Genomic DNA, 11,883 nt, shown 5'->3' on the forward strand with positions numbered 1-11,883 from the left:
GTGTGTGTGTGTGTGTGTGTGTGTGTGTGTGTGTGTGTGTGTGTGTGAGAGCGCGAACGTGCAAAACATTACGGAGTGATGATAATATTTTCTGTATCAGAATAGTTAAGTCCGGCGAGCCAGACGGAGAGTTTGGTTTTACATTCGGCTTTGCTTAATTGATAAATATTTAGAGTTTTGTTCAAGAAATTATATATGTAGCTTCCGAGAAAACAGAAATGTCTCTGTGCGAGTTTGCTGTGGACTAATACAGGAGTGCACACTTGATGTTTCCTACGTGAACGTATTTGTGTGGTTCATATGGTATTGTTTGATGTGTGATCAAAGTGAGATTTAATATAAATAATTGCCGCACTGAGAGAACCTTACATGTGGAGTACAGCTCGGATGTCGCGAATCTGTAAGGAAGATGCCAACCCACCTTAAGAACTGCTCTTTGTGCTCGTTCAAGTTTCAGCAAATGGGTCTTACCTGCACCACCCCAGGTAGTAATGCAGTAGGAAGTTATCGATTGACCGAGTGCGAGATACACCATCCTTAGTAATCTGGCATCAGCAACACTGCGAAGATTTTTGAAAACGAATATAAGTTTCCTCAACCTTGCAGTTAGGACATCAATGTGAGCGTGGAAGTTAAGGTGCTGATCCAGTTGGACACCCAGGTACTTGACACAGTTAGTATTATCAAGTCTGGGGCACTGACAAATTACACCCTGAGTGGGAACACATGAGTATGCAAGCAAATGATATTTAGAAGTAGGTGGAAGACCCTTGCCAGATAAAGAAAAAGTAAGATATTTGGTTTTTTCCACATTTAATGTTAAAAGATTTCTTTTCAGCCAGGCAATTACGGAGTCGAAACCAGTCTGTGCAGCAATAAACACCTCCTCCCAAGAGTCGCCATGAAATATAAGGGCAGTGTCATCAGCGTAAGTGAAGATGGATGCATTTTGAACCTGAAGCTGGCAGAGGTCATTAATGTAAATCAAAAACATGGTTGGCCCGAGAATACTGCCTATAGGCAAACCATAGGAGATAGGGAGGTCATGGCTTACCCAGTCACCTATTTTGAGGCATTGACGTCTGCCAGTAAGGTAGCTCTCAAAAAGTTTAAGCTGAGCCCCTCTAATTCCAAGCCCTTCCATCTTAACGATAAGTTTGGGTATAGAGATCGTATCAAAAGCTTTGGCCAAGTCAAGGAATATGCCAATAACTTTGTGTTTCTTATCAAGCTTTTTTACGATATGATTAGTGAGGTCCAGAACCGCATTCGAGGTTGATATGCCAGAGCGAAAACCATATGGAGAAGATGACAGGAGGTTTTTGCTCTCTAAGAAATTAATAAGTCTAACCTTTAAAAGCTTTTCGAGTATTTTAGATAGAATGGGAAGAAGCGATATTGGCCTATAGTTATTGATGCGAACTCTGTCACCACTTTTATGTATCGGGTGGATAACAGCCACCTTGAAGGCACTTGGAAAAGTGCTTGTTTTGAAGGCAAGGTTACAGAGGAAAGTGATCGGGGGAATCAGAATACTTTTGAACTTTTTAATAAATGATGCAGATATACCATCATGACCCACAGCGCAGTCGCTCTTGAGGTTAATGATAGTACGTTCCACTTCATCCATATCTGTCTCCAGCATAACAAATGTGTTTGAATTGCTATAGTTGGCAGGGATTTCCTTGGTTATATCTGGATGAATCAAGATATTTTCGGCCAGTGTGCGTCCAATGCTAGCAAAATAAGAGTTAATCTCATTGACCGAACTTTGGGGATCCAAGGAGTCCAAAAGATCATGGGTGTGCTGTTTTTGGGGATTTATGTACGTGATATCTTTGATAGCCATCCACAGTTTTTTATTATTGCGTTGTGAGTTTCGTATCAAAGACTTGTCATACTCGATTTTAGCCGTACTCAGAATCTTTTTACAAAAATTTCGGTATCTTGAGTAAGTGGTTTTAAGAATGTCGTTATTTGGAGACTTTTTTAGTTTTAAGTGCATTTGATCTCGATTTCTTAAACATCTGAGTAGTCCCGTTGTCATCCAGGGTTTTATTAATCTTTTACGGTTTGGTACGACTTTTAGTATGGTGTTTGCCAGAATTATGCTATTCAAAGAATTAATAAAATGACGTGTAGCTAGGTTAACATCAGTCATACCATACAGATTGGTGAAATCAATTTCCAGCAATTCTGATTCAATTTTATTATAGTCTATTTGTTTTATTGTTTTTACTGCATGATTATTTAAATTGGGCATACTGGGTTTTAAGAAGGTTAAAACGGAATCATGATCTGTGATGGACGTGTGAGCTACATAACAATACGCAGGGTATTTGGTTTTTAAAATTACATGGTCTAAGCAGGAGGAATTATTCCTTGTAAGTAATGTGTGTGCCGGGAGCATACCGTGAAAAGCTAACAAGTTAAGATACTCAATTGAACGGGGATCTTTAGTGTTTTCTGAAATATTGATATTTATATCACCTGTTATAATAATATTTTTGTAAGCTGATAGTGATGTCAAATGTTGATGTAGGGAATCTAAAAACGTGGTTATATTTTGATGGGCGGGGGGTCTGTAAATGGCAATGATCACAAAAACCTTATTTATAATTAAGGTTAGGCAGTTAGCTTCGTGCATAGTAGTGTTTAATATTACTACATTATGATGACTACGGAAATATACCACCACACCTTCATTTTGCGTACTGTGCTGCGTGGTATTGACGGTCGTACAATATAATACATGTTTGATTCGGTTCTTTCTTTTAGACCCCATTACGACCATATATGTAATAATGCAAATCGTTTATTATCTTTTCTCCTACGTAATACTAAGCCATTTCGTAATGCCACCTCTTTAATAATATTGTACAATGCCTTGGTTAGAAGTATCCTGGAATACTGCTTGCCTATCTGGTACCCTATATATGATATCCATGTTGATAGAATAGAGTCTATACAACGTAGATTTGCAAGATGTCTCAGTTCAAAATACGGACTTCGGCGTAAGCTGCCCAATTACTCTGAACGATTGAGTAGGTTTAAGATGATGAGTCGTGAAGATCGCAGACGGGTCTCCCACTTATGCACTCTGCACAGAATTGTAAACTCTACCATGGATTCTCAGCTGATTGAACATCTAAAATTTAGGGTGCCATCTCGGTCTGTGCGTATTCCACAGTTGTTTAGCTTGCCACCTATGAGGAACAACGTTTCACAAAATGGGTCGTTATATAGAATATGTCGATTATACAATGACTTATGTTCCCGCCATGACATATTTTCAAATAGTATTATGTCATTCAAAGCTGCAATGTATTCAAGTTGTAACAGAAATTAGTGTTTATGTTCATTTGGCACTGCTTTTAATATTTGTTGAAATAGTATTTGTTTGAAATATAAATATAAATACATAAATATAACTATATAAATAAATATATATTGTATGTATATTATACCTATGAATATTATACCTGTTTGTTAAAAATATAAACATTTAGGAAAGTTGTGTATAACTATTATTGGATATTAGATTTAAAGTGTTATGTGTTTTTTCTTGTTAATAAGTATTGTTTGTGATCTAATGTCTGTTGTTGTACCAAATAAAATAAAATAAAATAAATAAAATATATTTATCGTAAGTCGCACATTGTATTTTGTGTATGTAATAAAAAAATCTCATTAATTCATTGAAAAATTATTTGTCTTGACAAATATGGTGGCAAGTAACAAAAAGATGTATAAATACGTTACACAAACTAGAGGTCAATGTAGTCAGAAGTCCTGGCGGAATCCCAGCGGACTTCTGCGGAACTGTGCACACCAGTTGTCTCCAGTGTTGACTCGCCTGCATCATCTCAGTAATAGTATGAGTTCTGGACAAGTTCCGAAGATCTGACAGTTTGCTAATGTATATTGTATAATGTATGTAGCCTGTACTTTTGAAAGACAGTCGTGTCGGTCCATCGAATTATCTTAAAAGGCCATGAGTCTAAGAATCGTGTATTGAATAGTCGACAGCGCGAAGCGAACAATCCTCTCAGTAATCGGCAGTTTGGTTTTCGCCGGGGTACTGGAGTCCTTATTGCGTAAGGTGCAAGGCGGTCGAGAAATCAAATTGCTTACCAGTGTCTAGGCATTTCAAAGGCTTTTGACAGGGTCTGCCATGATAATCTGTTAAAAAAGATTCCAATATACTGAATGTCAGTTAGATTCTGCACATGGACAGACGATTTTGTAAGGAACAAGTCAACCCTTGTACTTGTATGCGCTTACTCGTTTGCTCTTCACGGTTTTATTCAGGAGTACCTCAGTGTTCTGTCCTCTCCACGACTCTAACTTGATGCACACTAGCTACTGTAGTCTAGGCTCTACTCTATGAGTAGAATTGCTGGCTGAATATAGCTAGTGAATATAGTTTTTGTAATTAGAATGCTTTTGAAGAATTGAAATAAGAAAACAGAAGATCTTGACATATTACATATTACATCCTAGACTGAAAGTATAAACCATGTAAAAAATGTGAAATAAACCAAATCTTTGAAGTTAATCCCAGTTTATATTCTTAGAAGTACCTCTCGCTACGCATCCTAAGCTACGTCCCAGTTACACTACCTACTGCTGATACTCGGAATCTTACGACAGCATAGTGGTGAAGACTTGTGTTCGATACCTACACTAGCAAAGAAGAGATCCGGCGTAAACTAGAGGCGATGATCACATGGTTGAATTGACATCCGGTTAGCACAGCAACTATGGCGGCTATTTTCTCAACAAAATAGAGTGACATCCACCTCACTTCGACTTCCCGACATGTGTCCATACTATCATCTCTGGATATAGTTTAGGTCTAGTGAAGGCTAGAATGAATATGAATTTTATAAACAAACGCGTGCCATCGTAGGTTACATCGTCGATTAACCTCTTCAATTTGAATTATTTCGAAGTCCGAAAATATTTGTACTTCAAAAAATAATGGTGTCGCCCACTTTAGGATGAACCAAACGATTTGTTACTGCGGTATATTTGTAAATTTATCGCCTAAACCCAAAGGCCATTTGCGAAATTTATTATCCCAATTTGTCAAACAGCCCGATACATTTCAATTTGTTATTGTCAATAATTGGTGCAACTATTAAGAATAAGTTATTATTGTTTCTTACCTTCATATTTATCATAATGGATTCATATAATATACTGATTTTGTCCAATATAGCCTTTTGTATTTTCTTTAGATTCTTTTTTGTACTTGCAGTGGATTTCAATCTTCATTATGCAGGGTTTTGATATAGTAATAATTTCTATAACTCGTACCGATACACTCCTTGAATGTGCTTAAAAGTTTTATTGTTTAAGAAGGTACAGAAAACAATTATTTGAATTAAAATATAATAAGGCGCATTAGCAGCGGCACATACCGGGCCAAGAAGAAAAAGTAATATAATAAGTAGTATTGAACTAATCTTACATCTTATAATTACGAGCTTATAATCAAAAGATATATCACGCATCGGCTACGAAAACACGCTTGATATTATTAAGTAACTCTCAGATAATATATAATAACGAACGAAATAAAACTATTAGTTTTATTATCTTTAATAAAACTAATAAAATAAAAGAAAACTATTATTTTTATTATTACCATTTTTCAAATGTGCCATTTCTCAAATTTAACAGGCATATTGTTTTAATAAACCTATTTTGTCAGTTTCCCAAAAACGTTATGATTTTAGTTCGAGCATTTTAATGTTTTTATTATACAAAGTACAACTTCTAACGGTGCTGTTCTAAAAATAGTCTTATTTGCAATCATAATGTCTTACTATCATTGTTAGTTAAGTAATTACTAATATGTTGTTGTATGTTGGTTTCAAATTTCAAACTTCTATTATTATATAATATTCATCTAACAAAATTCATCACATGCATTACGATTACCAATAGCCTAATCGAATTAAAATTGTGGTAACTGTAAAACGATCTGACGTGAAAACGCTAAAAATCATTGTGTTTTTATTTGTTGATATATTAATCTACATCGATTGACCAGAATACAGGTAGGTTACCACCTTCGGCGGGTAAGCACTGGCGACGTATCGACCAGATGTAAACGCGCCATTCGTTACATATAAATAATATTATAAATCTGATATCTTAATTACACAAAAAGTTTTTAGATATATTCGTAAGCAAAGCTCCTTGTGAAAGAGTTCGTCCAGGGAAGTACTAGGACCTTACCCATGTCTGCCGCCAAGCAGTAATGTTAGCATTACTGTTTTCCGGTTTTGAAGGGTAAGGGTGTTGGTGAAATGACAGGCACGTGGGACTTGTCAACTTATATCACAGGGTGACGGGCGCAGCTCAGATCTTTGTGATTTGAAGCTCTGAGTGGCACTGCAACTGTTATGGACGGACGTGTAGTTTACCATCAGGCACACGACTTGTTCGTTCCGTCACTTGATATTATAAAAAAAAAACAGGAAAATATGTAATAACTCTACCTGCTATAGAATGTTTTTTCAGCTTCTTTTTTAAAATTTGACAAATGATAATTAATCTGGTTTAGACACATGCAGCGGATGTATGAAAGTAGAGTGGCGAAGGAAATACATAAAGCCAACGTGGAAGTTATTATTGGAAGAGAACAGCTATGAATAACGTTGTCATGTGAAATCGAGAATGTTCTTTAAAATGCTGTAGTGCGTAAAATAAGAGGATAAGGCCATCCAAGTATAAAAGAAATTGATGAATGTAAGTGAAAGATGAGTTTGTCAGGACTATCAGGATCGTGAAAAGTAACTGTTTGTAGTCTCTGCCTACCCAATGGAAATCCAAAGGCATGAGTATATGCCATCACCATCATCAATGTGCGGGTATCATCGCGATATTTTCTTCACCGAAAATCTCGTGGTAACTATCAAATATTTTTTTTCGCACATGAATTCCGAGAACCTCAGGGGTGCGAGCCCAGAATCGAAACCACGACCCCTGCTTGAGAGGCGGCAGATCAAACCATTAGGTTACCATGTGACGCGTCACGAGTCCATGAGTATATGTATCTATAATTTCAAGTGACTTCATATTACATTTGTTTATAGCAGTATGACATAGGCTATTAGCTTCCCATCCTTTCTTTGGTTCAGTTCTTCGGGTATAGATGTATAAAAAATATTACATTGTACATTTTACTATGTAGTTTTATTTATTTAACAGCTTTTGGTTTCATATTACGACTGTTTTCAGAAAAATTACGAGAGCAATTTACATATATAAAGCAGTTTGTAAAGCTCATACAACAACCCTCGCTGCTAAACACCCAAAAACATCACCTAAATTCTTTGTACCCGTCACTACCTCTAAAGTTATAGCGAGAAAATAAAATCCACCCGACGTCCCGGTAAGTATTTTGTGTAAGATAATACCCGGACGTATCAAGACAGTTACGGCGATAGCTCACCGGATAAAGTTGAAATTATGTCCGCCTTACGGTGCTTGTCCATAGTGTTGCGCTCTTATTTGAAAAAAAGTTGTTGATATGGAAAAAAATATTTTCATAAATTTGTTTTTGCAAACTATGTAAGTGTTAAATTTCTTGATAACACTCATAGGCGTCGAAGCACAATCGAAGTTTCTAATAGTTATATTAACTATTTATTATTCCGTTTACGCACATTTTGGTTTCATTTATAAAATAAATAAAAAGTAATGACATGAATCCCAGGGGTGGCAGCTGTTGCGGCATTGTATGTAGTTTCGAAATAAAAGCTAATTAGGTTACGAATTGGCCCTTGTTTACTCGATTAAAGTAACATGATTCAAAATTAAGATAATTACAAGGACTTATACTGGTGACGCCTCATCGTGGTGTACAATGGGCACTGGTTCAGAAAGAAAGCCTGTGCTTTTTTATGTTTATTTATTCAATTAAAAAAACTAAAGCAAGTCTTCTTTATCTTTTTTTCATTACGCGAAAAACTTAGTAATGTGAATTCCATATACAGTACCGGGCTGTAAATATTTCACATCGGGAAAATCCGGAAGCCACGATATTTCCGAATGCTGTTGCCGCGTCTATAACATATTACATTAATAACTGATGTATTTATGGCAATTTAATGAAACTTTATTAGTCAATAACTTGACAACGTTAATAAAGTTTCTTATTTCGCTGTCTTAAATATATCAGTGAATAACACGATAATATATAGACGCGACAACAGTGTTCGTATATATTCGTGGATTTCGAGTTTTTTCCGATGTGCAAAATATACGTATATATTGCAAAGTATGTCGATGTGTATGTCGGTATATATGACAGCGAGCGCAAGTAGACAGCGCGAGTTCGCTTTCGCAGTTTGTTTTTGGAATACGATTTGCTGTTTTCACTTAGGAAACAGCATTTTAGGCTTGTCGAATAACATTTACAAAATGTTAAATGGAATGTAGCGTACTACTGTACTATAGGTTGACATAGTACAGTATAGATTACATAGATACCAAAGTGCTAAACTGGATCGACTATCGACATGTCCGGTCGCATACAACACTAATCGCTCGGATAAACTGCAATTTCCTCCACTTAAAAACCGTCACCACTACTTTAGAGCCGCTCTTTTCTAAAGTGAAACTGTGTACTAACTTAGCAACAGTTTATCGTAGGAGTTGTTGTTCCTTAGGAGATGATGCTGCAAAATTGAAAACGACTTGTGTGAAATTAAAAAGAAAAAAATTGGAATTGTTATCAAAAAAATTATATTAAGTACAAATTTGTTTTACGTTACATTAATCAGTAATGTAAAATTTTTACGAGTTAAAATATTCTTTTATGATACCAAGCGACGTGACGAACAAATCGTGGGCCTGGTGGTAAGCGACACGCCTGTCCATAACAGTTGCAACGCCACTCATCTGAGAGGCACTGCCACTGCGCCCGTCGTCACGTTGACACATAAGTTGACAACTCACATGTGTTACAGACACATGGACCTTAACCAAAACAATGGACCTTTTGTCATACAGTTTTCTCGAAATTTGTAATTAAATTTTATGTTTAAAAAACTTTAAATTAAATCTGTAATCAGCACGTTTGTCAGTGCCAAAAATTTGATATTTTTTATTTTTCAGTTATTATATTAGTCAAACTTTTGTTAATATTTAAAAGATCAGTATGGTACTAAAGTATTATTTTTTTTATGATAAATTCGTAGTCGCGATACTAGTGGTAAACGACACGCCTGTCTATAACAGTTACCACTCAGAGCTTTAAATCGCAAAGATCTGAGGGGCACTGCCACTGCGCCCGTCACCCTGAGACATGAGTGGACAAGTCCCATGTGTTTGTAATTTCACCAGCACCCTTGCCCTTAAAAACCGGAAAGCAGTATAATCACATCACCGTTTGGCGGCAGAAATAGGTATTGTAGTGTAATATATTTCATTATCAATATACGCTATCAATATCGCTAATATCAATATACATAAAGTACCTATACAATGAATGTTTTCAAATTCAACAGCACCTTAGGGCTGATGCGGTTACACATTACCTACACAGTGAAAATATCATGCAATCAAAAATATCGATATTTCTTATTCCATCCCTAAAATAACTCGTATATATAATGCATATAATCTGATGTGAATGTTTGCAAAAATTAATTTGTTAAATGCTTCATCGGGATCGCGGTTGCGGTCACGCTAAATGGCGCAATTCGCGGTTTGGTGATTTAAGTTCTTTTAAAGCGCTAATGCATTGCATATAGATACACTCAAATTAATTATTTTTATTTTAAAATTATATTTATTGATATTGAATTACATTGAAATGATTAAACATTACAAATAAACGAGTACATTTATTTGTAAAACGGATTCAGATTAAAAATATCTATATTTTATAGGTAAGCAAATCACATTGTGAAATCAATCAAATGATTAAATGATATATAAACTTCACTACTCACTCTTAAAGTAGATTCTCCTAAAAAAATAAGTCGAAAACTCTAGGGATTGTTTTTTTTGAAAGAAGAAGCATTTGTCTATATTTATCATTTACAATATTTATTTGAAAATATCAGTAATAGAAGCAAGTCGTTCAGGAAATCATACAAAACTCCATCTAATTTGATGAAAAGTGACGACGAGATCGACGATGTAACAGTGCACACCTATGCCTATCTACACACGCCTTGAAAAAGCTCAAGTTATAGCGTTCAGGGAATAAATCTGCAGGCAGGGAAATCCGTTTCTTAGCGGTGATGTGAGCATTACTGCGTTCGAGAAGGGTGCTGGTGAAATTACGTACATATGAAACTAATATGTTTCAGGGTGTCGGGAGCAGAGATAATTCCCCCCAGACCTTTGCTATTAAAGCTCTGAATGGTATTGCAACTGTTGTGGGTGGTGTGTGTGGGTTAAGCACAATAAGTGCTTAACGCTGAGTGCGCCGACGTCGGCGCAAGTGCTCACAGAGTGTCGCATGCACATCAGAATGGTCGTACACGTACGGCACGTTTCGTAAAAAAAAAAGCGTAGCAATGTCGAAATCGCGTCATTACTGTTCAGTGGATGAGTGTGGAAGTAGGAATACTGACAATAAATTATCATTTTTTTCATTACCGAAAAACAAAGAAAGGTAAGTATTACTAAGAATTTATGTTGGTTGGTTGTGATCAACGAATTATACGATATTTGAATATTTAAAATCATGCTTTATGTAAGATAATACTTACATATTTTCAATTATTTTATGTAAGTGAGATTCTCGTAAACGGCTTTTGAATAATTTATTTCTATGTTCCATCATTCTACTTTGTGTTTATTGTACCTACTCACTTTTTATTATCGGTACCAAACCCGGGTAAGGACTTTTTATTCATGGATTTTTTTATTGCCGTGGTCCGTTAAATAGACTAATTTATTAACGATTGAGAATACTAATACAATCATTATAATATTCATCAAAAATAATAATAATACGACTTATTGGACCTAAGTTTTGTATCAATTACTATAACAACAAGCTAGTGGAGTATTTTGACAAAACTAATTATTGCAATTAATAAAGCGACATCTTTTGTCAGCCACTGGTAACTGTAAAGGTACCTGGATAAGTGAAAAAACTGTCATCATTTCCTCACAGGTGGCGCTAGGACAAAAAGTAGTTAAAACCAAAATAAAGATCTGCAGCAAGCATATAAACAAATTAAGATTTGCTGACTCGTTCCATAGCTCAGTTGAGAGAACAAAACTCGCGTTAGGAGAAAATATCGTTGGTTCGAATCTAGCCGGATCAAAGGAATTTTCCTTTAAGTTTGTTCGATCTTTGTATCAGTTATAACAACACAGAATTAGAGTACTTTCACAAAAATATGTACATGAATAAAGTTTTATTTTTGTGCATAGCGGCAAATGCAATATTGTATACACTACTAGGTATGCCTTACCTATTTCTGCCGCCAAGCAGTAATGTGAGTATTAGGTACTGTGTTTCGGTTTTGAAGGGCAAATGTGCAGTAGGTATGTACGACAGGGTGCGACTAGGGCGAGAACGACATACAACGCGACATACTGCTCCTCTTGCATAGAGAGCGCGCCATAGAGTAGCAGTATCTCGAGCTTTACGTCGCGCCATGTCGTGCTAGCCCTGCTGGTCAAATAAGACGATTGTCACACTGCATCGCGACTCACGACGGAGCGCGGAGGTGCATTTTTAAACGTTGTACTGAAGTACCTCAGTGTATATGGAAAACACGCGCCGTCGAAGACACTGACAACGCTTCTCCGCGCGTGAGTGCGGCGGGGCGCGGCGGGGCGCGGCGAGGCGCGGCGGGGCGCTGCGGGGCGCGCCGGGTCGCGCCAGGTCGCGACGGG

Source organism: Hyposmocoma kahamanoa, unplaced genomic scaffold (genome assembly GCF_003589595.1).
Source record: "Hyposmocoma kahamanoa isolate Upper Pololo Valley unplaced genomic scaffold, ASM358959v1 87, whole genome shotgun sequence".
Lineage (NCBI taxonomy): Eukaryota > Metazoa > Arthropoda > Insecta > Lepidoptera > Cosmopterigidae > Hyposmocoma > Hyposmocoma kahamanoa.